Genomic DNA, 26,412 nt, shown 5'->3' on the forward strand with positions numbered 1-26,412 from the left:
AACCATCCTTACAAAGGTGTTAATCAGAGACTTGGCTTTGTGGACACTTTTCAGAGAACAAATTTGTTAGCATAAAAATAAAGCCAGAAAATAAAGAGCTGTTTAATCACTCAATTGGATTTTTCTGCCAGCATATTTTTTTTCTCTGCAACCCACTGCTAAATTGTGCTTCCTAGCTGTTTTTATAAAATCACTGAATCAAATCTAACTCTGATTACATCAGAGAAGGCCAGGTACCCTACACCATAACAGGGGGTTTGAAATTTTGACTTGTCTACTTAAAGATCACCAAAATCTGATAACAAGGTCAATTAGGTCCCTGGGTGGGATTGAACCACCAACCTTTTGGTTAATAGTCATACATACTAACTGATTGCGCCACAGAGACACTTTGCAAAAGTCCATACTGACAAAGGCTAATAAGCATTCATCTAAAACGTTTCCTAGAAAAACTTTAAAAAGTCAATAATCTGGAGAGTTTTTGTAAGATGTTTCTTCCATCAACCAACGAAGAAACACATTGGTACTTTCCCATGATGAGTGAGTGCTTCAGGATCTCTTGAACTTACATGTGCAGCAGAGTACTGCAATGGAAGCATGCTGGGCCCATAACCCAGAGGTAGGCAGATTGAAACTATCCTCTGCTATATGCATTTTTTTTTTGTTAATTAAAGTAATCCAAAACTGGGATTGATATTTTGTCTCTTTTATTTTTACTTAAAGTACAATAACTGTTACCATTTTAATTTGTTTTAATAGTATATTGACAGTATTGTTTTCTTTCAAAAATCCACTTCATTTTCTTTACCCTATTATTAAAATGGTAATTGACAAAAACAAACTACATTGTCACCAGAAGAGCAATACAAAATGTACAAGTGATATATTAAAATCATCTTTCCAGCTTGAATTTCAATGATGCATTGGGGCAACGATTTTGTGAGAAACATCTTCACCCTTAAATAAAGATTTTCTTAATTCCTTACCTGTGTGCTAATTAGATATCACCTTGTTTTCACATTAAACAGACTTCCACATGAGAAAGCAGCAAGGATGCAGTGGCGTTAATGTTTCCTGGTGTCAACCTGTATTATTTCAGTAGACATTGAAATGAGGATGCATCTTGCTGCCTTTCCAATGAAGCAAGTTTAATTTAGTAATAGGTGAAAAACCATCCTTACAAAGGTGTTAATCAGAGACTTGGCTTTGTGGACACTTTTCAGAGAACAAATTTGTTAGCATAAAAATAAAGCCAGAAAATAAAGAGCTGTTTAATCACTCAATTGGATTTTTCTGCCAGCATATTTTTTTTCTCTGCAACCCACTGCTAAATTGTGCTTCCTAGCTGTTTTTTATAAAATCACTGAATCAAATCTAACTCTGATTACATCAGAGAAGGCCATGTACCCTACACCATAAGAGGAGGTTTGACATTTTGACTTGTCTACTTAAATATCACCAAAATCTGATCACAAGGTTAATTACGTCCCTGGGTGGGATTGAACCACCAACCTTTTGGTTAATAGCCAAACACACTAACCGATTGCGCCACAGAGACACTTTGCAAAAAGTACATACTGACAAAGGCTAATAAGCATACATCTAGAACGTTTCCTAGAAAAACATTAAAAAATCAATAATCTGGAGAGTTTTTGTAAGATGTTTCTTCCATCAACCAACGAATAAACACATTGGTACTTTCCCATGATGAGTGAGTGCTTCAGGATCTCTTGCACTTACATGGGCAGCAGAGTACTGCAATGGAAGCATGCTGGACCCATAACCCAGAGGTAGGCAGATTGAAACTATCCTTTGCTATATGCATTTTTTTTGTTAATTTAAGTAATCAAAACTGGGATTGATATTTTTGCTCTTTTATTTTTACTTAAAGTACAATAACTTTTACCATTTTAATTTGTTTTAATAGTATATTGACAGTATAGTTTTCTTTCAAAAATCCACTTAATTTTCTTTACCCTGTTATTAAAATGGTAATTGACAAAAAAACTACATTGTCACCAGAAGAGCAATACAAAATGTACAAGTGATATATTAAAATCATCTTTCCAGCTTGAATTTCAATGATGCATTGGGGCAACAATTTTGTGAGAAACATCTTCACCCTTAAATAAAGATTTTCGTAATTCCTTACCTGTGTGCTAATTAGATATCACCTTGTTTTCACATTAAACAGACTTCCACATGAGAAAGCAGCAAGGATGCAGTGGCGTTAATGTTTCCTGGTGTCAACCTGTATTATTTCAGTAGACATTGAAATGAGGATGCATCTTGCTGCCTTTCCAATGAAGCAAGTTTAATTTAGTAATAGGTGAAAAAACATCCTTACAAAGGTGTTAATCAGAGACTTGGCTTTGTGGACACTTTTCAGAGAACAAATTTGTTAGCATAAAAATAAAGCCAGAAAATGAAGAACTGTTTAATCACTCAATTGGATTTTTCTGCCAGCATATTTTTTTTCTCTGCAACCCACTGCTAAATTGTGCTTCCTAGCTGTTTTTTTTTAAATCACTGAATCAAATCTAACTCTGATTACATCAGAGAAGGCCAGGTACCCTACACAATAAGAGGGGGTTTGAAATTTTGACTTGTCTACTTAAAGATCACCAAAATCTGATCACAAGGTCAATTACGTCCCTGGGTGGGATTGAACCACCAAACTTTTGGTTAATAGCTGAACACACTAACCGATTGCGCCACCGAGACACTTTGCAAACAGTACATACTGACAAAGGCTAATAAGCATACATCTAGAACGTTTCCTAGAAAAACATTAAAAAATCAATAATCTGGAGAGTTTTTGTAAGATGTTTCTTCCATCAACCAATGAATAAACACATTGGTATTTTCCCATGATGAGTGAGTGCTTCAGGATCTCTTGCACTTACATGTGCAGCAGAGTACTGCAATGGAAGCATGCTGGACCCTTAACCCAGAGGTAGGCAGATTGAAACTATCCTTTGCTATATGCATTTTTTTTGTTAATTTAAGTAATCAAAACTGGGATTGATATTTTTGCTCTTTTATTTTTACTTAAAGTACAATAACTTTTACCATTTTAATTTGTTTTAATAGTATATTGACAGTATAGTTTTCTTTCAAAAATCCACTTAATTTTCTTTACCCTATTATTAAAATGGTAATTCACAAAAAAAACTACATTGTCACCAGAAGAGCAATACAAAATGTACAAGTGATATATTAAAATCATCTTTCCAGCTTGAATTTCAATGATGCATTGGGGCAACAATTTTGTGAGAAACATCTTCACCCTTAAATAAAGATTTTCTTAATTCCTTACCTGTGTGCTAATTAGATATCACCTTGTTTTCACATTAAACAGACTTCCACATGAGAAAGCAGCAAGGATGCAGTGGCGTTAATGTTTCCTGGTGTCAACCTGTATTATTTCAGTAGACATTGAAAAGAGGATGCATCTTGCTGCCTTTCCAATGAAGCAAGTTTAATTTAGTAATAGGTGAAAAACCATCCCTACAAAGGTGTTAATCAGAGACTTGGCTTTGTGGACACTTTTCAGAGAACAAATTTGTTAGCATAAAAATAAAGCCAGAAAATGAAGAGCTGTTTAATCACGCAATTTGATTTTTTTGCCAGCATATTTCTTTTTCTCTGCAACCCACTGCTAAATTGTGCTTCCTAGATGTTTTTATAAAATCACTGAATCAAATCTAATTACATCAGAGAAGGCCAGGTACCCTACACCATAACAGGGGGTATGAAATTTGACTTGTCTACTTAAAGATCACCAAAATCTGATAACAAGGTCAATTTGGTCCCTGGGTGGGATTGAACCACCAACCTTTTGGTTAATAGCCGTACATACTAACTGATTGCGCCACAGAGACACTTTGCAAAAGTTCATACTGACAAAGGCTAATAAGCATTCATCTAAAACGTTTCCTAGAAAAACTTAAAAAATCAATAATCTGGAGAGTTTTTGTAAGATGTTTCTTCTATCAACCAACGAAGAAACACATTGGTACTTTCCCATGATGAGTGAGTGCTTCAGGATCTCTTGCACTTACATGTGCAGCAGAGTACAGCAATGGAAGCATGCTGGGCCCATAACCCAGAGGTAGGCAGATTGAAACTATCCTCTGCTATATGCATTTTTTTGTTTGTTAATTAAAGTAATCCAAAACTGGGATTGATATTTTGGCTCTTTTATTTTTACTTAAAGTACAATAACTTTTACCATTTTAATTTGTTTTAATAGTATATTGACAGTATTGTTTTCTTTCAAAAATCCACTTAATTTTCTTTACCCTATTATTAAAATGGTAATTGACAAAAACAAACTACATTGTCACCAGAAGAGCAATACAAAATGTACAAGTGATATATTAAAATCATCTTTCCAGCTTGAATTTCAATGATGCATTGGGGCAACGATTTTGTGAGAAACATCTTCACCCTTAAATAAAGATTTTCTTAATTCCTTACCTGTGTGCTAAATAGATATCACCTTGTTTTCACATTAAACAGACTTCCACATGAGAAAGCAGCAAGGATGCAGTGGCGTTAATGTTTCCTGGTGTCAACCTGTATTATTTCAGTAGACATTGAAATGAGGATGCATCTTGCTGCCTTTCCAATGAAGCAAGTTTAATTTAGTAATAGGTGAAAAACCATCCTTACAAAGGTGTTAATCAGAGACTTGGCTTTGTGGACACGTTTCAGAGAACAAATTTGTTAGCATAAAAATAAAGCCAGAAAATAAAGAGCTGTTTGATCACTCAATTGGATTTTTCTGCCAGCATATTTTTTTTCTCTGCAACCCACTGCTAAATTGTGCTTCCTAGCTGTTTTTATAAAATCACTGAATCAAATCTAACTCTGATTACATCAGAGACGGCCAGGTACCCTACACCATAACAGGAGGTTTGAAATTTTGACTTGTCTACTTAAAGATCACCAAAATCTGATAACAAGGTCAATTAGGTCCCTGGGTGGGATTGAACCACCAACCTTTTGGTTAATAGCCATACATACTAACTGATTGCGCCACAGAGACACTTTGCAAAAGTCCATACTGACAAAGGCTAATAAGCATTCATCTAAAACGTTTCCTAGAAAAACTTTAAAAAGTCAATAATCTGGAGAGTTTTTGAAAGATGTTTCTTCCATCAACCAACGAAGAAACACATTGGTACTTTCCCATGATGAGTGAGTGCTTCAGGATCTCTTGCACTTACATGTGCAGCAGAGTACTGCAATGGAAGCATGCTGGGCCCATAACCCAGAGGTAGGCAGATTGAAACTATCCTCTGCTATATGCATTTTTTTTTTGTTAATTAAAGTAATCCAAAACTGGGATTGATATTTTGTCTCTTTTATTTTTACTTAAAGTACAATAACTTTTACCATTTTAATTTGTTTTAATAGTATATTGACAGTATTGTTTTCTTTCAAAAATCCACTTCATTTTCTTTACCCTATTATTAAAATGGTAATTGACAAAAACAAACTACATTGTCACCAGAAGAGCAATACAAAATGTACAAGTGATATATTAAAATCATCTTTCCAGCTTGAATTTCAATGATGCATTGGGTCAACGATTTTGTGAGAAACATCTTCACCCTTAAATAAAGATTTTCTTAATTCCTTACCTGTGTGCTAATTAGATATCACCTTGTTTTCACATTAAACAGACTTCCACATGAGAAAGCAGCAAGGATGCAGTGGCGTTAATGTTTCCTGGTGTCAACCTGTATTATTTCAGTAGACATTGAAATGAGGATGCATCTTGCTGCCTTTCCAATGAAGCAAGTTTAATTTAGTAATAGGTGAAAAACCATCCCTACAAAGGTGTTAATCAGAGACTTGGCTTTGTGGACACTTTTCAGAGAACAAATTTGTTAGCATAAAAACAATGCCAGAAAATGAAGAGCTGTTTAATCACGCAATTTGATTTTTTTGCCAGCATATTTCTTTTTCTCTGCAACCCACTGCTAAATTGTGCTTCCTAGATGTTTTTATAAAATCACTGAATCAAATCTAACTCTGATTACATCAGAGAAGGCCAGGTACCCTACACCATAACAGGGGGTATGAAATTTGACTTGTCTACTTAAAGATCACCAAAATCTGATAACAAGGTCAATTAGGTCCCTGGGTGGGATTAAACCACCAACCTTTTGGTTAATAGCCATACATACTAACTGATTGCACCACAGAGACACTTTGCAAAAGTTCATACTGACAAAGGCTAATAAGCATTCATCTAAAACGTTTCCTAGAAAAACTTTAAAAAGTCAATAATCTGGAGAGTTTTTGTAAGATGTTTCTTCCATCAACCAACGAAGAAACACATTGGTACTTTCCCATGATGAGTGAGTGCTTCAGGATCTCTTGCACTTACATGTGCAGCAGAGTACAGCAATGGAAGCATGCTGGGCCCATAACCCAGAGGTAGGCAGATTGAAACTATCCTCTGCTATATGCATTTTTTTGTTTGTTAATTAAAGTAATCCAAAACTGGGATTGATATTTTGGCTCTTTTATTTTTACTTAAAGTACAATAACTTTTACCATTTTAATTTGTTTTAATAGTATATTGACAGTATTGTTTTCTTTCAAAAATCCACTTAAATTTCTTTACCCTATTATTAAAATGGTAATTGACAAAAACAAACTACATTGTCACCAGAAGAGCAATACAAAATGTACAAGTGATATATTAAAATCATCTTTCCAGCTTGAATTTCAATGATGCATTGGGGCAACGATTTTGTGAGAAACATCTTCACCCTTAAATAAAGATTTTCTTAATTCCTTACCTGTGTGCTAATTAGATATCACCTTGTTTTCACATTAAACAGACTTCCACATGAGAAAGCAGCAAGGATGCAGTGGCGTTAATGTTTCCTGGTGTCAACCTGTATTATTTCAGTAGACATTGAAATGAGGATGCATCTTGCTGCCTTTCCAATGAAGCAAGTTTAATTTAGTAATAGGTGAAAAACCATCCTTACAAAGGTGTTAATCAGAGACTTGGCTTTGTGGACACTTTTCAGAGAACAAATTTGTTAGCATAAAAATAAAGCCAGAAAATAAAGAGCTGTTTAATCACTCAATTGGATTTTTCTGCCAGCATATTTTTTTTCTCTGCAACCCACTGCTAAATTGTGCTTCCTAGCTGTTTTTATAAAATCACTGAATCAAATCTAACTCTGATTACATCAGAGAAGGCCAGGTACCCTACACCATAACAGGGGGTTTGAAATTTTGACTTGTCTACTTAAAGATCACCAAAATCTGATAACAAGGTCAATTAGGTCCCTGGGTGGGATTGAACCACCAACCTTTTGGTTAATAGTCATACATACTAACTGATTGCGCCACAGAGACACTTTGCAAAAGTCCATACTGACAAAGGCTAATAAGCATTCATCTAAAACGTTTCCTAGAAAAACTTTAAAAAGTCAATAATCTGGAGAGTTTTTGTAAGATGTTTCTTCCATCAACCAACGAAGAAACACATTGGTACTTTCCCATGATGAGTGAGTGCTTCAGGATCTCTTGAACTTACATGTGCAGCAGAGTACTGCAATGGAAGCATGCTGGGCCCATAACCCAGAGGTAGGCAGATTGAAACTATCCTCTGCTATATGCATTTTTTTTTTGTTAATTAAAGTAATCCAAAACTGGGATTGATATTTTGTCTCTTTTATTTTTACTTAAAGTACAATAACTGTTACCATTTTAATTTGTTTTAATAGTATATTGACAGTATTGTTTTCTTTCAAAAATCCACTTCATTTTCTTTACCCTATTATTAAAATGGTAATTGACAAAAACAAACTACATTGTCACCAGAAGAGCAATACAAAATGTACAAGTGATATATTAAAATCATCTTTCCAGCTTGAATTTCAATGATGCATTGGGTCAACAATTTTGTGAGAAACATCTTCACCCTTAAATAAAGATTTTCTTAATTCCTTACCTGTGTGCTAATTAGATATCACCTTGTTTTCACATTAAACAGACTTCCACATGAGAAAGCAGCAAGGATGCAGTGGCGTTTATGTTTCCTGGTGTCAACTTGTATTATTTCAGTAGACATTGAAATGAGGATGCATCTTGCTGCCTTTCCAATGAAGCAAGTTTAATTTAGTAATAGGTGAAAAACCATCCTTACAAAGGTGTTAATCAGAGACTTGGCTTTGTGGACACTTTTCAGAGAACAAATTTGTTAGCATAAAAATAAAGCCAGAAAATGAAGAGCTGTTTAATCACTCGATTGGATTTTTCTGCCAGCATATTTTTTTTCTCTGCAACCCACTGCTAAATTGTGCTTCCTAGCTGTTTTTTATAAAATCACTGAATCAAATCTAACTCTGATTACATCAGAGACGGCCATGTACCCTACACCATAAGAGGAGGTTTGAAATTTTGACTTGTCTACTTAAATATCACCAAAATCTGATCACAAGGTTAATTACGTCCCTGGGTGGGATTGAACCACCAACCTTTTGGTTAATAGCCAAACACACTAACCGATTGCGCCACAGAGACACTTTGCGAAAAAGTACATACTGACAAAGGCTAATAAGCATACATCTAGAACGTTTCCTAGAAAAACATTAAAAAATCAATAATCTGGAGAGTTTTTGTAAGATGTTTCTTCCATCAACCAACGAATAAACACATTGGTACTTTCCCATGATGAGTGAGTGCTTCAGGATCTCTTGCACTTACATGTGCAGCAGAGTACTGCAATGGAAGCATGCTGGACCCATAACCCAGAGGTAGGCAGATTGAAACTATCCTTTGCTATATGCATTTTTTTTGTTAATTTAAGTAATCAAAACTGGGATTGATATTTTTGCTCTTTTATTTTTACTTAAAGTACAATAACTTTTACCATTTTAATTTGTTTTAATAGTATATTGACAGTATAGTTTTCTTTCAAAAATCCACTTAATTTTCTTTACCCTATTATTAAAATGGTAATTGACAAAAAAAACTACATTGTCACCAGAAGAGCAATACAAAATGTACAAGTGATATATTAAAATCATCTTTCCAGCTTGAATTTCAATGATGCATTGGGGCAACAATTTTGTGAGAAACATCTTCACCCTTAAATAAAGATTTTCGTAATTTCTTACCTGTGTGCTAATTAGATATCACCTTGTTTTCACATTAAACAGACTTCCACATGAGAAAGCAGCAAGGATGCAGTGGCGTTAATGTTTCCTGGTGTCAACCTGTATTATTTCAGTAGACATTGAAATGAGGATGCATCTTGCTGCCTTTCCAATGAAGCAAGTTTAATTTAGTAATAGGTGAAAAACCATCTCTACAAAGGTGTTAATCAGAGACTTGGCTTTGTGGACACTTTTCAGAGAACAAATTTGTTAGCATAAAAATAAAGCCAGAAAATTAAGAGCTGTTTAATCACGCAATTTGATTTTTTTGCCAGCATATTTCTTTTTCTCTGCAAGCCACTGCTAAATTGTGCTTCCTATATGTTTTTATAAAATCACTGAATCAAATCTAACTCTGATTACATCAGAGAAGGCCAGGTACCCTACACCATAACAGGGGGTATGAAATTTGACTTGTCTACTTAAAGATCACCAAAATCTGATAACAAGGTCAATTAGGTCCCTGGGTGGGATTGAACCACCAACCTTTTGGTTAATAGCCGTACACGCTAACTGATTGCGCCACAGAGACACTTTGCAAAAGTACATACTGACAAATGCTAATAAGCATTCATCTAAAACGTTTCCTAGAAAAACTTTAAAAAGTCAATAATCTGGAGAGTTTTTGTAAGATGTTTCTTCCATCAACCAACGAAGAAACACATTGGTACTTTCCCATGATGAGTGAGTGCTTCAGGATCTCTTGCACTTACATGTGCAGCAGAGTACTGCAATGGAAGCATGCTGGGCCCATAACCCAGAGGTAGGCAGATTGAAACTATCCTCTGCTATATGCATTTTTTTTTTGTTAATTAAAGTAATCCAAAACTGGGATTGATATTTTGGCTCTTTTATTTTTTCTTAAAGTACAATAACTTTTACCATTTTAATTTGTTTTAATAGTATATTGACAGTATTGTTTTCTTTCAAAAATCCACTTCATTTTCTTTACCCTATTATTAAAATGGTAATTGACAAAAACAAACTACATTGTCACCAGAAGAGCAATACAAAATGTACAAGTGATATATTAAAATCATCTTTCCAGCTTGAATTTCAATGATGCATTGGGGCAACGATTTTGTGAGAAACATCTTCACCCTTAAATAAAGATTTTCTTAATTCCTTACCTGTGTGCTAATTAGATATCACCTTGTTTTCATATTAAACAGACTTCCACATGAGAAAGCAGCAAGGATGCAGTGGCGTTAATGTTTCCTGGTGTCAACCTGTATTATTTCAGTACACATTGAAATGAGGATGCATCTTGCTGCCTTTCCAATGAAGCAAGTTTAATTTAGTAATAGGTGAAAAACCATCCTTACAAAGGTGTTAATCAGAGACTTGGCTTTGTGGACACTTTTCAGAGAACAATTTTGTTAGCATAAAAATAAAGCCAGAAAATAAAGAGCTGTTTAATCACTCAATTGGATTTTTCTGCCAGCATATTTTTTTTCTCTGCAACCCACTGCTAAATTGTGCTTCCTAGCTGTTTTTATAAAATCACTGAATCAAATCTAACTCTAATTACATCAGAGAAGGCCAAGTACCCTACACCATAACAGGGGGTTTGAAATTTTGACTTGTCTACTTAAAGATCACCAAAATCTGATAACAAGGTCAATTAGGTCCCTGGGTGGGATTGAACCACCAAATTTTTGGTTAATAGCCGTACATACTAACTGATTGCGCCACAGAGACACTTTGCAAAAGTCCATACTGACAAAGGCTAATAAGCATTCATCTAAAACGTTTCCTAGCAAAACTTTAAAAAGTCAATAAACGGGAGAGTTTTTGTAAGATGTTTCTTCCATCAACCAACGAAGAAACACATTGGTACTTTCCCATGATGAGTGAGTGCTTCAGGATCTCTTGCACTTACATGTGCAGCAGAGTACTGCAATGGAAGCATGCTGGGCCCATAAACCAGAGGTAGGCAGATTGAAACTATCCTCTGCTATATGCATTTTTTTTTGTTAATTAAAGTAATCCAAAACTGGGATTGATATTTTGTCTCTTTTATTTTTACTTAAAGTACAATAACGTTTACCATTTTAATTTGTTTTAATAGTATATTGACAGTATTGTTTTCTTTCAAAAATCCACTTCATTTTCTTTACCCTATTATTAAAATGGTAATTGACAAAAACAAACTACATTGTCACCAGAAGAGCAATACAAAATGTACAAGTGATATATTAAATTCATCTTTCCAGCTTGAATTTCAATGATGCATTGGGTCAACAATTTTGTGAGAAACATCTTCACCCTTAAATAAAGATTTTCTTAATTCCTTACCTGTGTGCTAATTAGATATCACCTTGTTTTCACATTAAACAGACTTCCACATGAGAAAGCAGCAAGGATGCAGTGGCGTTAATGTTTCCTGGTGTCAACTTGTATTATTTCAGTACACATTGAAATGAGGATGCATCTTGCTGCCTTTCCAATGAAGCAAGTTTAATTTAGTAATAGGTGAAAAACCATCCTTACAAAGGTGTTAATCAGAGACTTGGCTTTGTGGACACTTTTCAGAGAACAAATTTGTTAGCATAAAAATAAAGCCAGAAAATGAAGAGCTGTTTAATCACTCAATTGGATTTTTCTGCCAGCATATTTTTTTTCTCTGCAACCCACTGCTAAATTGTGCTTCCTAGCTGTTTTTTATAAAATCACTGAATCAAATCTAACTCTGATTACATCAGAGAAGGCCAGGTACCCTACACAATAAGAGGGGGTTTGAAATTTTGACTTGTCTACTTAAATATCACCAAAATCTGATCACAAGGTCAATTACGTCCCTGGGTGGGATTGAACCACCAACCTTTTGGTTAATAGCCGAACACACTAACCGATTGCGCCACAGAGACACTTTGCAAACAGTACATACTGACAAAGGCTAATAAGCATACATCTAGAACGTTTCCTAGAAAAACATTAAAAAATCAATAATCTGGAGAGTTTTTGTAAGATGTTTCTTCCATCAACCAATGAATAAACACATTGGTACTTTCCTATGATGAGTGAGTGCTTCAGGATCTCTTGCACTTACATGTGCAGCAGAGTACTGCAATGGAAGCATGCTGGACCCATAACCCAGAGGTAGGCAGATTGAAACTATCCTTTGCTATATGCATTTTTTTTTTGTTAATTTAAGTAATCAAAACTGGGATTGATATTTTTGCTCTTTTATTTTTACTTAAAGTACAACAACTTTTACCATTTTAATTTGTTTTAATAGTATATTGACAGTATACTTTTCTTTCAAAAATCCACTTAATTTTCTTTACCCTATTATTAAAATGGTAATTGACAAAAAAAACTACATTGTCACCAGAAGAGCAATACAAAATGTACAAGTGATATATTAAAATCATCTTTCCAGCTTGAATTTCAATGATGCATTGGGGCAACAATTTTGTGAGAAACCTCTTCACCCTTAAATAAAGATTTTCGTAATTTCTTACCTGTGTGCTAATTAGATATCACCTTGTTTTCACATTAAACAGACTTCCACATGAGAAAGCAGCAAGGATGCAGTGGCGTTAATGTTTCCTGGTGTCAACCTGTATTATTTCAGTAGACATTGAAATGAGGATGCATCTTGCTGCCTTTCCAATGAAGCAAGTTTAATTTAGTAATAGGTGAAAAACCATCCCTACAAAGGTGTTAATCAGAGACTTGGCTTTGTGGACACTTTTCAGAGAACAAATTTGTTAGCATAAAAATAAAGCCAGAAAATGAAGAGCTGTTTAATCACGCAATTTGATTTTTTTGCCAGCATATTTCTTTTTCTCTGCAACCCACTGCTAAATTGTGCTTCCTACTTGTTTTTATAAAATCACTGAATCAAATCTAACTCTGATTACATCAGAGAAGGCCAGGTACCCTACACCATAACAGGGGGTATGAAATTTGACTTGTCTACTTAAAGATCACCAAAATCTGATAACAAGGTCAATTAGGTCCCTGGGTGGGATTGAACCACCAACCTTTTGGTTAATAGCCGTACATACTAACTGATTGCGCCACATAGACCCTTTTACTTGCCTTATAGAGCAGCTCTGGAGCTGTTACAGTGCCCGGCTGCTGCAAGAAATCAGCTTGAATGCTTAAGCGGCTGGGGCATAGCCAACATGAGCCCCACACCGAAGGAGGGTGGAGGTGTTTAATGCGAACTAGGGGTCATCCAAGCGCCGCAAAAGGCCGCCATGCCCTGCACGCCCCTTTTCTCTTTTCATATGCAGACGAGGGTTGATGTGATGACATCACCATATGCAAATCCATCTGCTGCAGGCCTTCCCCCAGGAATGCTTGCACTAGTTGTTGCATTTGGTTTGTTGTTTGGGGGTGCTTCAGTATTAGGCAGCCTTCTGCCCTCCCATGTTCATCTGAAAATATGTGTTCTCCCTGCAGTTGTTGTCCCCAGATGAGAGTTCCCTTGTGCTGCCTCAGTTGGATCTCCTTCACTTGACAGGGGGGTACCCGAGCAGCAACCCTCCCCAGCTCTAGCCCAACTCCTACTTACCTGCCAGGTGAGATACTATGATCATGAAGGTGCTTCTCCCAGGGCAAGGCTCACCCATTGCACTCTGGGTGTGCTGCTCCTGCGATTTCCCCAAATGTGGGAAACTTGACTGCATAATTTGTGTTTCCCCTGGTCGGCTCTCGTATAATTCAGATCTCTTTGTCTCAGGTCTCTCTCCAGCCTAGTTTGCTGTCTGTTTCCACTTCTCTTTTCTTGAGCCGCTCCCTTCTATGCCCTTGCGCACTATCCTGACTTCTCCCGTCTGCTTACTTTGTGCTTTCCAATGCACAATGCAAACTACAGGTAGTACTGCAGGGCCCACACCCTTTTACTTGCCTTACAGAGCAGCTCTGGGGCTGTTACAGTGCCCAGCTGCTGCAAGAAATCAGCTTGAATGCTTCAGGGGCTGGGGCATAGCCAACATGAGCCCCACACCGAAGGAGGGTGGAGGTGTTTAATGCGAACTAGGGGTCATCCAAGCGCCGCAAAAGGCCGCCATGCCCTGCACGCCCCTTTTCTCTTTTCATATGCAGACGAGGGTTGAAGCCAACTTTGACCCACTGCTTGGATGGCATTACCATATGCAAATCAATCTGCTGCAGGCCTTCCCCCAGGAATGCTTGTACTAGTTGTTGCATTTGGTTTGTTGTTTGGGGGTGCTTCAGTATTAGGCAGCCTTCTGCCCTCCCATGTTCATCTGAAAATATGTGTTCTCCCTGCAGTTGTTGTCCCCAGATGAGAGTTCCCTTGTGCTGCCTCAGTTGAATCTCCTTTACTTGACAGAGATGTGCCTGAGCAGCGGCCCTCCCCAGCCCTATCTCAAATCATACTTATTTTGCATAGGAGATACTATGGTCATGAAGATTGTTCTCCCAGGGTGAGGTTCATTCATTGCATTCTGGGTATGCTGACCCCTGTGATTTCCCCAAATGTGGGAAACTCGACTGCATTATTTGTGGTAGTGGGGGACTGTGTTTGTGCTTTCCTCTGGTCAGCTCTGGTAAAAGTCAGATTTCTTTGTCTCAGATCTTCCTCTAACCTTGTTCTTCTTTCGAGAGTTCCCTTGTGCTGCCTCAGTTGGATCTCCTTCACTTGACAGGGGGGTGCACGAGCAGCGACCCTCCCCAGCTCTAGCCCAACTCCTATTTACCTGCCAGGTGAGATACTATGATCAGGAAGGTGCTTCTCCCAGGGCAAGGTTCACCCATTGCACTCTGGGTGTGCTGCTCCTGCGATTTCCCCAAATGTGGGACACTTGACTGCATAATTTGTGTTTCCTCTGGTCGTCTCTCATATAATTCAGATCTCTTTGTCTCAGGTCTTTCTCCAGCCTAGTTTGCTGTCTGTTTCCACTTCTCTTTTCTTGAGCCGCTCCCTTCTATGAAGTTGCGCACTATCCTGACCTCTCCCGTCTGCTTACTTTGTGCCTTCCAACGCACAATGCATACTACAGGTAGTGCTGCAGGGCCCACACCCTTTTACATGCTTTACAGAGCAACTCTGGAGCTGTTACAGTTCCCAGCTGCTGCAAGAAATCATCTTGAATGCTTCAGGGGCTGGGGCATAGCCAACATGAGCCCCACACCGAAGGAGGGGTCATCCAAGCGCCACAAAAGGACACCATGCCCTGCACATCCCTTTTTTCTTTTCATATGCAGACGAGGGTTGAAGCCAACTTTGACCCACTGCTTGGATGACATCACCATATACAAATCCATCTGCTGCAGGCCTTCCCCCAGGAATACTTGCACTAGTTGTTGCATTTGGTTTGTTGTTTGGGGGTGCTTCAGTATTAGGCAGCCTTCTGCCCTCCCATGTTCATCTGAAAATATGTGTTCTCCCTGCAGTTGTTGTCCCCAGATGAGAGTTCCCTTGTGCTGCCTCAGTTGACTCTCCTTTACTTGACAGAGATGTGCCTGAGCAGCGGCCCTCCCCAGCACTATCCCAAATCATACTTATTTTGCATAGGAGATACCATGGTCATGAAGATTGTTCTCCCAGGGTGAGGTTCATTCATTGCATTCTGGGTATGCTGACCCCTGTGATTTCCCCAAATGTGGGAAACTCGACTGCATTATTTGTGGTAGTGGGGGACTGTGTTTGTGCTTTCTTCTGGTCAACTCTGGTAAAAATCAGATTTCTTTGTCTCAGATCTTCCTCTAGCCTTGTTCCTCTTTCGAGAGTTCCCTTGTGCTGCCTCAGTTGGATCTCCTTCACTTGACAGGGGGGTACCCGAGCAGCGACCCTCCCCAGCTCTAGCCCAACTCCTACTTACCTGCCAGGTGAGATACTATGATCATGTAGGTGCTTCTCCCAGGGCAAGGCTCACCCATTGCACTCTGGGTGTGCTGCCCCTGTGATTTCCCCAAATGTGGGAAACTTGACTGCATAATTTGTGTTTCCCCTGGTCGTCTCTCGTATAATTCAGATCTCTTTGTCTCAGGTCTCTCTCCAGCCTAGTTTGCTGTCTGTTTCCACTTCTCTTTTCTTGAGCCGCTCCCTTCTATGCCCTTGCGCACTATCCTGACTTCTCCCGTCTGCTTACTTTGTGCCTTCCAACACACAATGCAAACTACAGGTAGTGCTGCAGGGCCCACACCCTTTTACTTGCCTTACAGAGCAGCTCTGGAGCTGTTACAGTACCCAGCTGCTGCAAGAAATCAGCTTGAATGCTTCAGGGGCTGGGGCATTGCCAACATGAGCCCCACACCGAAGGAGGGTGGGGGTGTTTAATGCGAACTAAGGGTCACCCAAGCGCCGCAAAAGGCCGCCATGCCCTGCACGCCCCTTTTCTCTTTTCATATGCAGACGAGGGTTGAAGCCAACTTTGACCCACTGCTTGGATGGCATTACCATATGCAAATCAATCTGCTGCAGGCCTTCCCCCAGGAATGCTTGCACTAGTTGTTGCATTTGGTTTGTTGTTTGGGGGTGCTTCAGTATTAGGCAGCCTTCTGCCCTCCCATGTTCATCTGAAAATATGTGTTCTCCCTGCAGTTGTTGTCCCCAGATGAGAGTTCCCTTGTGCTGCCTGAGTTGAATCTCCTTTACTTGACAGAGATGTGCCTGAGCAGCGGCCCTCCCCAGCCCTATCCCAAATCATACTTATTTTGCATAGGAGATACCATGGTCATGAAGATTGTTCTCCCAGGGTGAGGTTCATTCATTGCATTCTGGGTATGCTGACCCCTGTGATTTCCCCAAATGTGGGAAACTCGACTGCATTATTTGTGGTAGTGGGGGACTGTGTTTGTGCTTTCCTCTGCTCAGCTCTGGTAAAAGTCAGATTTCTTTGTCTCAGATCTTCCTCTAGCCTTGTTCTTCTTTCGAGAGTTCCCTTGTGCTGCCTCAGTTGGATCTCCTTCACTTGACAGGGGGGTGCCCGAGCAGCGACCCTCCCCAGCTCTAGCCCAACTCCTACTTACCTGCCAGGTGAGATACTATGATCATGTAGGTGCTTCTCCCAGGGCAAGGCTCACCCATTGCACTCTGGGTGTGCTGCTCCTGCGATTTCCCCAAATGTGGGAAACTTGACTGCATAATTTGTGTTTCCTCTGGTCGGCTCTCGTATAATTCAGATCTCTTTGTCTCAGGTCTTTCTCCAGCCTAGTTTGCTGTCTGTTTCCACTTCTCTTTTCTTGAGCCGCTCCCTTCTATGCCCTTGCGCACTATCCTGACCTCTCCCGTCTGCTTACTTTGTGCCTTCCAACGCACAATGCATACTACAGGTAGTGCTGCAGGGCCTACACCCTTTTACATGCTTTACAGAACAGCTCTGGAGCTGTTACAGTGCCCAGCTGCTGCAAGAAATCATCTTGAATGCTTCAGAGGCTGGGGCATAGCCAACATGAGCCCCACACCGATGGAGGGTGGAGATGTTTAATGCGAATTAAGGGTCATCCAAGCGCCACAAAAGGACGCCATGCCCTGCACATCCCTTTTTTCTTTTCATATGCAGACGAGGGTTGAAGCCAACTTTGACCCACTGCTTGGATGACATCACCATATGCAAATCCATCTGCTGCAGGCCTTCCCCCAGGAATGCTTGTACTAGTTGTTGCATTTGGTTTGTTGTTTGGGGGTGCTTCAGTATTAGGCAGCCTTCTGCCCTCCCATGTTCATCTGAAAATATGTGTTCTCCCTGCAGTTGTTGTCCCCAGATGAGAGTTCCCTTGTGCTGCCTCAGTTGAATCGCCTTTACTTGACAGAGATGTGCCTGAGCAGCGGCCCTCCCCAGCCCTATCCCAAATCATACTTATTTTGCATAGGAGATATCATGGTCATGAAGATTGTTCTCCCAGGGTGAGGTTCATTCATTGCATTCTGGGTATGATGACCCCTGTGATTTCCCCAAATGTGGGAAACTCGACTGCATTATTTGTGGTAGAGGGGGACTGTGTTTGTGCTTTCCTCTGGTCAGCTCTGGTAAAAGTCAGATTTCTTTGTCTCAGATCTTCCTCTAGCCTTGTTCTTCTTTCGAGAGTTCCCTTGTGCTGCCTCAGTTGGATCTCCTTCACTTGACAGGGGGGTGCCCGAGCAGCGACCCTCCCCAGCTCTAGCTCAACTCCTACTTACCTGCCAGGTGAGATACTATGATCAGGAAGGTGCTTCTCCCAGGGCAAGGCTCACCCATTGCACTCTGGGTGTGCTGCTCCTGCGATTTCCCCAAATGTGGGACACTTGACTGCATAATTTGTGTTTCCTCTGGTCGGCTCTCGTATAATTCAGATCTCTTTGTCTCAGGTCTCTCTCCAGCCTAGTTTGCTGTCTGTTTCCACTTCTCTTTTCTTGAACCGCTCCCTTCTATGCCCTTGCGCACTATCCTGACTTCTCCCGTCTGCTTACTTTGTGCCTTCCAACGCACAATGCGAACTACAGGTAGTGCTGCAGGGCCCACACCCTTTTAGATGCCTTACAGAGCAGCTCTGGAGCTGTTACAGTGCCCAGCTGCTGCAAGAAATCAGCTTGAATGCTTCAGGTACTGGGGCATAGCCAACATGAGCCCCACACCGAAGGAGGGTGGAGGTGTTTAATGCGAATTAGGGGTCATGCAAGCGCCGCAAAAGGCCGCCATGCCCTGCACATCCCTTTTTTCTTTTCATATGCAGACGAGGGTTGAAGCCAACTTTGACCCACTGCTTGGATGACATCACCATATGCAAATCCATCTGCTGCAGGCCTTCCCCCAGGAATGCTTGTACTAGTTGTTGCATTTGGTTTGTTGTTTGGGGGTGCTTCAGTATTAGGCAGCCTTCTGCCCTCCCATGTTCATCTGAAAATATGTGTTCTCCCTGCAGTTGTTGTCCCCAGATGAGAGTTCCCTTGTGCTGCCTCAGTTGAATCGCCTTTACTTGACAGAGATGTGCCTGAGCAGCGGCCCTCCCCAGCCCTATCCCAAATCATACTTATTTTGCATAGGAGATATCATGGTCATGAAGATTGTTCTCCCAGGGTGAGGTTCATTCATTGCATTCTGGGTATGATGACCCCTGTGATTTCCCCAAATGTGGGAAACTCGACTGCATTATTTGTGGTAGAGGGGGACTGTGTTTGTGCTTTCCTCTGGTCAGCTCTGGCAAAAGTCAGATTTCTTTGTCTCAGATCTTCCTCTAGCCTTGTTCTTCTTTCGAGAGTTCCCTTGTGCTGCCTCAGTTGGATCTCCTTCACTTGACAGGGGGGTGCCCGAGCAGCGACCCTCCCCAGCTCTAGCTCAACTCCTACTTACCTGCCAGGTGAGATACTATGATCATGTAGGTGCTTCTCCCAGGGCAAGGCTCACCTATTGCACTCTGGGTGTGCTGCCCCTTTGATTTCCCCAAATGTGGGAAACTTGACTGCATAATTTGTGTTTCCCTTGGTCGGCTCTCATATAATTCAGATCTCTTTGTCTCAGGTCTCTCTCCAGCCTAGTTTGCTGTCTGTTTCCACTTCTCTTTTCTTGAGCCGCTCCCTTCTATGCCCTTGCGCACTATCCTGACTTCTCCCGTCTGCTTACTTTGTGCCTTCCAACGCACAATGCGAACTACAGGTAGTGCTGCAGGGCCCACACCCTTTTACTTGCCTTACAGAGCAGCTCTGGAGCTGTTACAGTGCCCAGCTGCTGCAAGAAATCAGCTTGAATGCTTCAGGGGCTGGGGCATAGCCAACATGAGCCCCACACCGAATGAGGGTGGAGGTGTTTAATGCGAACTAGGGGTCATCCAAGCGCCGCAAAAGACCGCCATGCCCTGCACGCCCCTTTTCTCTTTTCATATGCAGATGAGGGTTGAAGCCAACTTTGACCCACTGCTTGGATGACATCACCCTATACAAATCCATCTGCTGCAGGCCTTCCCCCAGGAATGCTTGTACTAGTTGTTGCATTTGGTTTGTTGTTTGGGGGTGCTTCAGTATTAGGCAGCCTTCTGCCCTCCCATGTTCATCTGAAAATATGTGTTCTCCCTGCAGTTGTTGTCCCCAGATGAGAGTTCCCTTGTGCTGCCTCAGTTGAATCTCCTTTACTTGACAGAGATGTGCCTGAGCAGCGGCCCTCCCCAGCCCTATCCCAAATCATACTTATTTTGCATAGGAGATACCATGGTCATGAAGATTGTTCTCCCAGGGTGAGGTTCATTCATTGCATTCTGGGTATGCTGACCCCTGTGATTTCCCCAAATGTGGGAAACTCGACTGCATTATTTGTGGTAGAGGGGGACTGTGTTTGTGCTTTCCTCTGGTCAGCTCTGATAAAAGTCAGATTTCTTTGTCTCAGATCTTCCTCTAGCCTTGTTCCTCTTTCAAGAGTTCCCTTGTGCTGCCTCAGTTGGATCTCCTTCACTTGACAGGGGGGTGCCCGAGCAGCGACCCTCCCCAGCTCTAGCCCAACTCCTACTTACCTGCCAGGTGAGATACTATGATCATGAAGGTGCTACTCCCAGGGCAAGGCTCACCCATTGCACTCTGGGTGTGCTGCTCCTGCAATTTCCCCAAATGTGGGACACTTGACTGCATAATTTGTGTTTCCCCTGGTCGGCTCTCGTATAATTCAGATCTCTTTGTCTCAGGTCTCTCTCCAGCCTAGTTTGCTGTCTGTTTCCACTTCTCTTTTCTTGAGCCGCTCCCTTCTATGCCCTTGCGCACTATCCTGACTTCTCCCGTCTGCTTACTTTGTGCCTTCCAATGCACAATGCAAACTACAGGTAGTGCTGCAGGGCCCACACCCTTTTACTTGCCTTACAGAGCAGCTCTTGAGCTGTTACAGTGCCCAGCTGCTGCAAGAAATCAGCTTGAATGCTTCAGGGGCTGGGGCATAGCCAACATGAGCCCCACACCGAAGGAGGGTGGAGGTGTTTAATGCAAACTAGGGGTCATCCAAGCGCCGCAAAAGGCCGCCATGCCCTGCACGCCCCTTTTCTCTTTTTTGATATGCAGACGAGGGTTGAAGCCAACTTTGACCCACTGCTTGGATGGCATTACCATATGCAAATCAATCTGCTGCAGGCCTTCCCCCAGGATTGCTTGCACTAGTTGTTGCATTTGGTTTGTTGTTTGGGGGTGCTTCAGTATTAGGCAGCCTTCTGCCCTCCCATGTTCATCTGAAAATATGTGTTCTCCCTGCAGTTGTTGTCCCCAGATGAGAGTTCCCTTGTGCTGCCTCAGTTGAATCTCCTTTACTTGACAGAGATGTGCCTGAGCAGCGGCCCTCCCCAGCCCTATCCCACATCATACTTATTTTGCATAGGAGATACCATGGTCATGAAGATTGTTCTCCCAGGGTGAGGTTCATTCATTGCATTCTGGGTATGCTGACCCCTGTGATTTCCCCAAATGTGGGAAACTCAACTGCATTATTTGTGGTAGTGGGGGACTGTGTTTGTGCTTTCCTCTGGTCAGCTCTGGTAAAAGTCAGATTTCTTTGTCTCAGATCTTCCTCTAGCCTTGTTCTTCTTTCGAGAGTTCCCTTGTGCTGCCTCAGTTGGATCTCCTTCACTTGACAGTGGGGTGCACGAGCAGCGACCCTCCCCAGCTCTAGCCCAACTCCTATTTACCTGCCAGGTGAGATACTATGATCAGGAAGGTGCTTCTCCCAGGGCAAGGCTCACCCATTGCACTCTGGGTGTGCTGCTCCTGCGATTTCCCCAAATGTGGGACACTTGACTGCATAATTTGTGTTTCCTCTGGTCGGCTCTCATATAATTCAGATCTCTTTGTCTCAGGTCTTTCTCCAGCCTAGTTTGCTGTCTGTTTCCACTTCTCTTTTCTTGAGCCGCTCCCTTCTATGCCCTTGCGCACTATCCTGACCTCTCCCGTCTGCTTACTTTGTGCCTTCCAACGCACAATGCATACTACAGGTAGTGCTGCAGGGCCCACACCCTTTTACATGCTTTACAGAGAAGCTCTGGAGCTGCTACAGTGCCCAGCTGCTGCAAGAAATCATCTTGAATGCTTCAGGGGCTGGGGCATAGCCAACATGAGCCCCACACCGAAGGAGGGTGGAGATGTTTAATGCGAATTAGGGGTCATCCAAGCGCCACAAAAGGACGCCATGCCCTGCACATCCCTTTTTTCTTTTCATATGCAGACGAGGGTTGAAGCCAACTTTGACCCACTGCTTGGATGACATCACCATATGCAAATCCATCTGCTGCAGGCCTTCCCCCAGGAATGCTTGCACTAGTTGTTGCATTTGGTTTGTTGTTTGGGGGTGCTTCAGTATTAGGCAGCCTTCTGCCCTCCCATGTTCATCTGAAAATATGTGTTCTCCCTGCAGTTGTTGTCCCCAGATGAGAGTTCCCTTGTGCTGCCTCAGTTGAATCTCCTTTACTTGACAGAGATGTGCCTGAGCAGCGGCCCTCCCCAGCCCTATCCCAAATCATACTTATTTTGCATAGGAGATACCATGGTCATGAAGATTGTTCTCCCAGGGTGAGGTTCATTCATTGCATTCTGGGTATGCTGACCCCTGTGATTTCCCCAAATGTGGGAAACTCAACTGCATTATTTGTGGTAGTGGGGGACTGTGTTTGTGCTTTCTTCTGGTCAACTCTGGTAAAAATCAGATTTCTTTGTCTCAGATCTTCCTCTAGCCTTGTTCCTCTTTCGAGAGTTCCCTTGTGCTGCCTCAGTTGGATCTCCTTCACTTGACAGGGGGGTACCCGAGCAGCGACCCTTCGCAGCTCTAGCCCAACTCCTACTTACCTGCCAGGTGAGATACTATGATCATGTAGGTGCTTCTCCCAGGGCAAGGCTCACCCATTGCACTCTGGGTGTGCTGCCCCTGTGATTTCCCCAAATGTGGGAAACTTGACTGCATAATTTGTGTTTCCTCTGGTCGGCTCTCGTATAATTCAGATCTCTTTGTCTCAGGTCTCTCTCCAGCCTAGTTTGCTGTCTGTTTCCACTTCTCTTTTCTTGAGCCGCTCCCTTCTATGCCCTTGCGCACTATCCTGACTTCTCCCGTCTGCTTACTTTGTGCCTTCCAACACACAATGCAAACTACAGGTAGTGCTGCAGGGCCCACACCCTTTTACTTGCCTCACAGAGCAGCTCTGGAGCTGTTACAGTGCCCAGCTGCTGCAAGAAATCAGCTTGAATGCTTCAGGGGCTGGGGCATTGCCAACATGAGCCCCACACCGAAGGAGGGTGGGGGTGTTTAATGCGAACTAAGGGTCACCCAAGCGCCGCAAAAGGCCGCCATGCCCTGCACGCCCCTTTTCTCTTTTCATATGCAGACGAGGGTTGAAGCCAACTTTGACCCACTGCTTGGATGGCATTACCATATGCAAATCAATCTGCTGCAGGCCTTCCCCCAGGAATGCTTGCACTAGTTGTTGCATTTGGTTTGTTGTTTGGGGGTGCTTCAGTATTAGGCAGCCTTCTGCCCTCCCATGTTCATCTGAAAATATGTGTTCTCCCTGCAGTTGTTGTCCCCAGATGAGAGTTCCCTTGTGCTGCCTCAGTTGAATCTCCTTTACTTGACAGAGATGTGCCTGAGCAGCGGCCCTCCCCAGCCCTATCCCAAATCATACTTATTTTGCATAGGAGATACCATGGTCATGAAGATTGTTCTCCCAGGGTGAGGTTCATTCATTGCATTCTGGGTATGCTGACCCCTGTGATTTCCCCAAATGTGGGAAACTCGACTGCATTATTTGTGGTAGTGGGGGACTGTGTTTGTGCTTTCCTCTGCTCAGCTCTGGTAAAAGTCAGATTTCTTTGTCTCAGATCTTCCTCTAGCCTTGTTCTTCTTTCGAGAGTTCCCTTGAGCTGCCTCAGTTGGATCTCCTTCACTTGACAGGGGGGTGCCCGAGCAGCGACCCTCCCTAGCTCTAGCCCAACTCCTACTTACCTGCCAGGTGAGATACTATGATCAGGAAGGTGCTTCTCCCAGGGAAAGGCTCACCCATTGCACTCTGGGTGTGCTGCTCCTGCGATTTCCCCAAATGTGGGAAACTTGACTGCATAATTTGTGTTTCCTCTGGTCGGCTCTCGTATAATTCAGATCTCTTTGTCTCAGGTCTTTCTCCAGCCTAGTTTGCTGTCTGTTTCCACTTCTCTTTTCTTGAGCCGCTCCCTTCTATGCCCTTGCGCACTATCCTGACCTCTCCCGTCTGCTTACTTTGTGCCTTCCAACGCACAATGCATACTACAGGTAGTGCTGCAGGGCCCACACCCTTTTACATGCTTTACAGAACAGCTCTGGAGCTGTTACAGTGCCCAGCTGCTGCAAGAAATCATCTTGAATGCTTCAGGGGCTGGGGCATAGCCAACATGAGCCCCACACCGAAGGAGGGTGGAGATGTTTAATGCGAATTAAGGGTCATCCAAGCGCCACAAAAGGATGCCATGCCCTGCACATCCCTTTTTTCTTTTCATATGCAGATGAGGGTTGAAGCCAACTTTGACCCACTGCTTGGATGACATCACCATATGCAAATCCATCTGCTGCAGGCCTTCCCCCAGGAATGCTTGTACTAGTTGTTGCATTTGGTTTGTTGTTTGGGGGTGCTTCAGTATTAGGCAGCCTTCTGCCCTCCCATGTTCATCTGAAAATATGTGTTCTACCTGCAGTTGTTGTCCCCAGATGAGAGTTCCCTTGTGCTGCCTCAGTTGAATCTCCTTTACTTGACAGAGATGTGCCTGAGCAGCGGCCCTCCCCAGCCCTATCCCAAATCATACTTATTTTGCATAGGAGATACCATGGTCATGAAGATTGTTCTCCCAGGGTGAGGTTCATTCATTGCATTCTGGGTATGCTGACCCCTGTGATTTCCCCAAATGTGGGAAACTCGACTGCATTATTTGTGGTAGTGGGGGACTGTGTTTGTGCTTTCCTCTGGTCAGCTCTGGCAAAAGCCAGATTTCTGTGTCTCAGATCTTCCTCTAGCCTTGTTCTTCTTTCGAGAGTTCTCTTGTGCTGCCTCAGTTGGATCTCCTTCACTTGACAGGGGTTTGCCCGAGCAGCGACCCTCCTCAGCTCTTGCCCAACTCCTACTTACCTGCCAGGTGAGATACTATGATCATGAAGGTGCTTCTCCCAGGGCAAGGCTCACCCATTGCACTCTGTGTGTGCTGCTCCAGCGATTTCCCCAAATGTGGGAAACTCGACTGCATAATTTGTGTTTCCCCTGGTCGGCTCTCGTATAATTCAGATCTCTTTGTCTCAGGTCTTTCTCCAGCCTAGTTTGCTGTCTGTTTCCACTTCTCTTTTCTTGAGCCGCTCCCTTCTATGCCCTTGCGCACTATCCTGACTTCTCCCGTCTGCTTACTTTGTGCCTTCCAACGCACAATGCGAACTACAGGTAGTGCTGCAGGGCCCACACCCTTTTAGTTGCCTTACAGAGCAGCTCTGGAGCTGTTACAGTGCCCAGCTGCTGCAAGAAATCAGCTTGAATGTTCTTCGTTGATTGATGGAAGAAACATCTTACAAAAACTCTCCAGATTATTGACTTTTTAAAGTTTTTCTAGGAAACGTTCTAGATGAATGCTTATTAGCGTTTGTCAGAATGTACGTTTGCAAAGTGTCACTGTGGCGCAATCAGTTAGTGTGTTCGGTTATTATCCAAAAGATTGGTGGTTCAATCCCACCCAGGGACGTAATTTACCTTGTTATCAGATTTTGGTGATCTTTAAGTAGACAAGTCAAAATTTCAAACCCCCTCTTGTGGTGTAGGGTACCTGGCCTTCTCTGATGTAATCAGAGTTAGATTTGATTAAGTGATTTTATAAAAAAAACAGCTAGGAAGCACAATTTAGCAGTGGGTTGCAGAGAAAAAGAAATATGCTGGCAAAAAAATCCAATTGAGTGATTAAACAGCTCTTCATTTTCTGGCTTTATTTTTATGCTAACAAATTTGTTCTCTGAAAAGTGTCCACAAAGCCAAGTATCTGATTAACACCTTTGTAGGGATGGTTTTTCACCTATTACTAAATTAAACTTGCTTCATTGGAAAGGCAGCAAGATGCATCGTCATTTCAATATCTACTGAAATAATACAGGTTGACACCAGGAAACATTAACGCCACTGCATCCTTGCTGCTTTCTCATGTGGAAGTCTGTTTAATGTGAAAACAAGGTGATATCTAATTAGCACACAGGTAAGGAATTAAGAAAATCATTATTTAAGGGTGAAGATGTTTCTCACAAAATCGTTGCCCCAATGCATCATTGAAATTCAAGCTGGAAAGATGATTTTAATATATCACTTG

General features: G+C 42.0%; 22 non-coding genes and 1 pseudogene across 22 annotated transcripts; 21 read left to right on the forward strand and 2 right to left on the reverse strand.

The window, feature by feature from the left end:
• Positions 1 to 1,484: 1,484 nt before the first annotated feature.
• TRNAN-AUU (transfer RNA asparagine (anticodon AUU)) lies at positions 1,485 to 1,558 on the reverse strand. Its single transcript has one exon. It is a non-coding gene; the product is annotated as a tRNA-Asn (tRNA).
• Positions 1,559 to 8,488: 6,930 nt separating this feature from the next.
• Positions 8,489 to 8,562, reverse strand: TRNAN-AUU (transfer RNA asparagine (anticodon AUU)). Its single transcript has one exon. It is a non-coding gene; the product is annotated as a tRNA-Asn (tRNA).
• Positions 8,563 to 13,717: 5,155 nt separating this feature from the next.
• On the forward strand, positions 13,718 to 13,880 carry LOC135000368 (U1 spliceosomal RNA). The gene has a single exon (XR_010202286.1). It is a non-coding gene; the product is annotated as a U1 spliceosomal RNA (small nuclear RNA).
• A 671-nt stretch (positions 13,881 to 14,551) lies between these two features.
• LOC135000357 (U1 spliceosomal RNA) lies at positions 14,552 to 14,715 on the forward strand. Its single transcript, XR_010202276.1, has one exon. It is a non-coding gene; the product is annotated as a U1 spliceosomal RNA (small nuclear RNA).
• A 152-nt stretch (positions 14,716 to 14,867) lies between these two features.
• LOC135000376 (U1 spliceosomal RNA) lies at positions 14,868 to 15,030 on the forward strand. The gene has a single exon (XR_010202294.1). It is a non-coding gene; the product is annotated as a U1 spliceosomal RNA (small nuclear RNA).
• Positions 15,031 to 15,676: 646 nt separating this feature from the next.
• On the forward strand, positions 15,677 to 15,840 carry LOC135000364 (U1 spliceosomal RNA). Its single transcript, XR_010202282.1, has one exon. It is a non-coding gene; the product is annotated as a U1 spliceosomal RNA (small nuclear RNA).
• A 152-nt stretch (positions 15,841 to 15,992) lies between these two features.
• Positions 15,993 to 16,155, forward strand: LOC135000375 (U1 spliceosomal RNA). Its single transcript, XR_010202293.1, has one exon. It is a non-coding gene; the product is annotated as a U1 spliceosomal RNA (small nuclear RNA).
• Positions 16,156 to 16,826: 671 nt separating this feature from the next.
• Positions 16,827 to 16,990, forward strand: LOC135000358 (U1 spliceosomal RNA). Its single transcript, XR_010202277.1, has one exon. It is a non-coding gene; the product is annotated as a U1 spliceosomal RNA (small nuclear RNA).
• A 152-nt stretch (positions 16,991 to 17,142) lies between these two features.
• Positions 17,143 to 17,305, forward strand: LOC135000370 (U1 spliceosomal RNA). The gene has a single exon (XR_010202288.1). It is a non-coding gene; the product is annotated as a U1 spliceosomal RNA (small nuclear RNA).
• Positions 17,306 to 17,976: 671 nt separating this feature from the next.
• On the forward strand, positions 17,977 to 18,140 carry LOC135000365 (U1 spliceosomal RNA). The gene has a single exon (XR_010202283.1). It is a non-coding gene; the product is annotated as a U1 spliceosomal RNA (small nuclear RNA).
• Positions 18,141 to 18,292: 152 nt separating this feature from the next.
• On the forward strand, positions 18,293 to 18,455 carry LOC135000369 (U1 spliceosomal RNA). Its single transcript, XR_010202287.1, has one exon. It is a non-coding gene; the product is annotated as a U1 spliceosomal RNA (small nuclear RNA).
• A 671-nt stretch (positions 18,456 to 19,126) lies between these two features.
• Positions 19,127 to 19,290, forward strand: LOC135000366 (U1 spliceosomal RNA). The gene has a single exon (XR_010202284.1). It is a non-coding gene; the product is annotated as a U1 spliceosomal RNA (small nuclear RNA).
• A 152-nt stretch (positions 19,291 to 19,442) lies between these two features.
• On the forward strand, positions 19,443 to 19,578 carry LOC135000377 (U1 spliceosomal RNA; annotated as a pseudogene).
• Positions 19,579 to 20,276: 698 nt separating this feature from the next.
• Positions 20,277 to 20,440, forward strand: LOC135000362 (U1 spliceosomal RNA). Its single transcript, XR_010202280.1, has one exon. It is a non-coding gene; the product is annotated as a U1 spliceosomal RNA (small nuclear RNA).
• A 152-nt stretch (positions 20,441 to 20,592) lies between these two features.
• LOC135000372 (U1 spliceosomal RNA) lies at positions 20,593 to 20,755 on the forward strand. Its single transcript, XR_010202290.1, has one exon. It is a non-coding gene; the product is annotated as a U1 spliceosomal RNA (small nuclear RNA).
• Positions 20,756 to 21,428: 673 nt separating this feature from the next.
• Positions 21,429 to 21,592, forward strand: LOC135000356 (U1 spliceosomal RNA). Its single transcript, XR_010202275.1, has one exon. It is a non-coding gene; the product is annotated as a U1 spliceosomal RNA (small nuclear RNA).
• A 152-nt stretch (positions 21,593 to 21,744) lies between these two features.
• On the forward strand, positions 21,745 to 21,907 carry LOC135000374 (U1 spliceosomal RNA). The gene has a single exon (XR_010202292.1). It is a non-coding gene; the product is annotated as a U1 spliceosomal RNA (small nuclear RNA).
• Positions 21,908 to 22,578: 671 nt separating this feature from the next.
• LOC135000363 (U1 spliceosomal RNA) lies at positions 22,579 to 22,742 on the forward strand. Its single transcript, XR_010202281.1, has one exon. It is a non-coding gene; the product is annotated as a U1 spliceosomal RNA (small nuclear RNA).
• A 152-nt stretch (positions 22,743 to 22,894) lies between these two features.
• LOC135000371 (U1 spliceosomal RNA) lies at positions 22,895 to 23,057 on the forward strand. The gene has a single exon (XR_010202289.1). It is a non-coding gene; the product is annotated as a U1 spliceosomal RNA (small nuclear RNA).
• A 671-nt stretch (positions 23,058 to 23,728) lies between these two features.
• LOC135000359 (U1 spliceosomal RNA) lies at positions 23,729 to 23,892 on the forward strand. Its single transcript, XR_010202278.1, has one exon. It is a non-coding gene; the product is annotated as a U1 spliceosomal RNA (small nuclear RNA).
• Positions 23,893 to 24,044: 152 nt separating this feature from the next.
• LOC135000367 (U1 spliceosomal RNA) lies at positions 24,045 to 24,207 on the forward strand. Its single transcript, XR_010202285.1, has one exon. It is a non-coding gene; the product is annotated as a U1 spliceosomal RNA (small nuclear RNA).
• Positions 24,208 to 24,878: 671 nt separating this feature from the next.
• On the forward strand, positions 24,879 to 25,042 carry LOC135000360 (U1 spliceosomal RNA). Its single transcript, XR_010202279.1, has one exon. It is a non-coding gene; the product is annotated as a U1 spliceosomal RNA (small nuclear RNA).
• Positions 25,043 to 25,194: 152 nt separating this feature from the next.
• On the forward strand, positions 25,195 to 25,357 carry LOC135000373 (U1 spliceosomal RNA). The gene has a single exon (XR_010202291.1). It is a non-coding gene; the product is annotated as a U1 spliceosomal RNA (small nuclear RNA).
• Positions 25,358 to 26,412: the final 1,055 nt, after the last annotated feature.

Source organism: Pseudophryne corroboree, unplaced genomic scaffold (genome assembly GCF_028390025.1).
Source record: "Pseudophryne corroboree isolate aPseCor3 unplaced genomic scaffold, aPseCor3.hap2 scaffold_1537, whole genome shotgun sequence".
NCBI lineage: Eukaryota > Metazoa > Chordata > Amphibia > Anura > Myobatrachidae > Pseudophryne > Pseudophryne corroboree.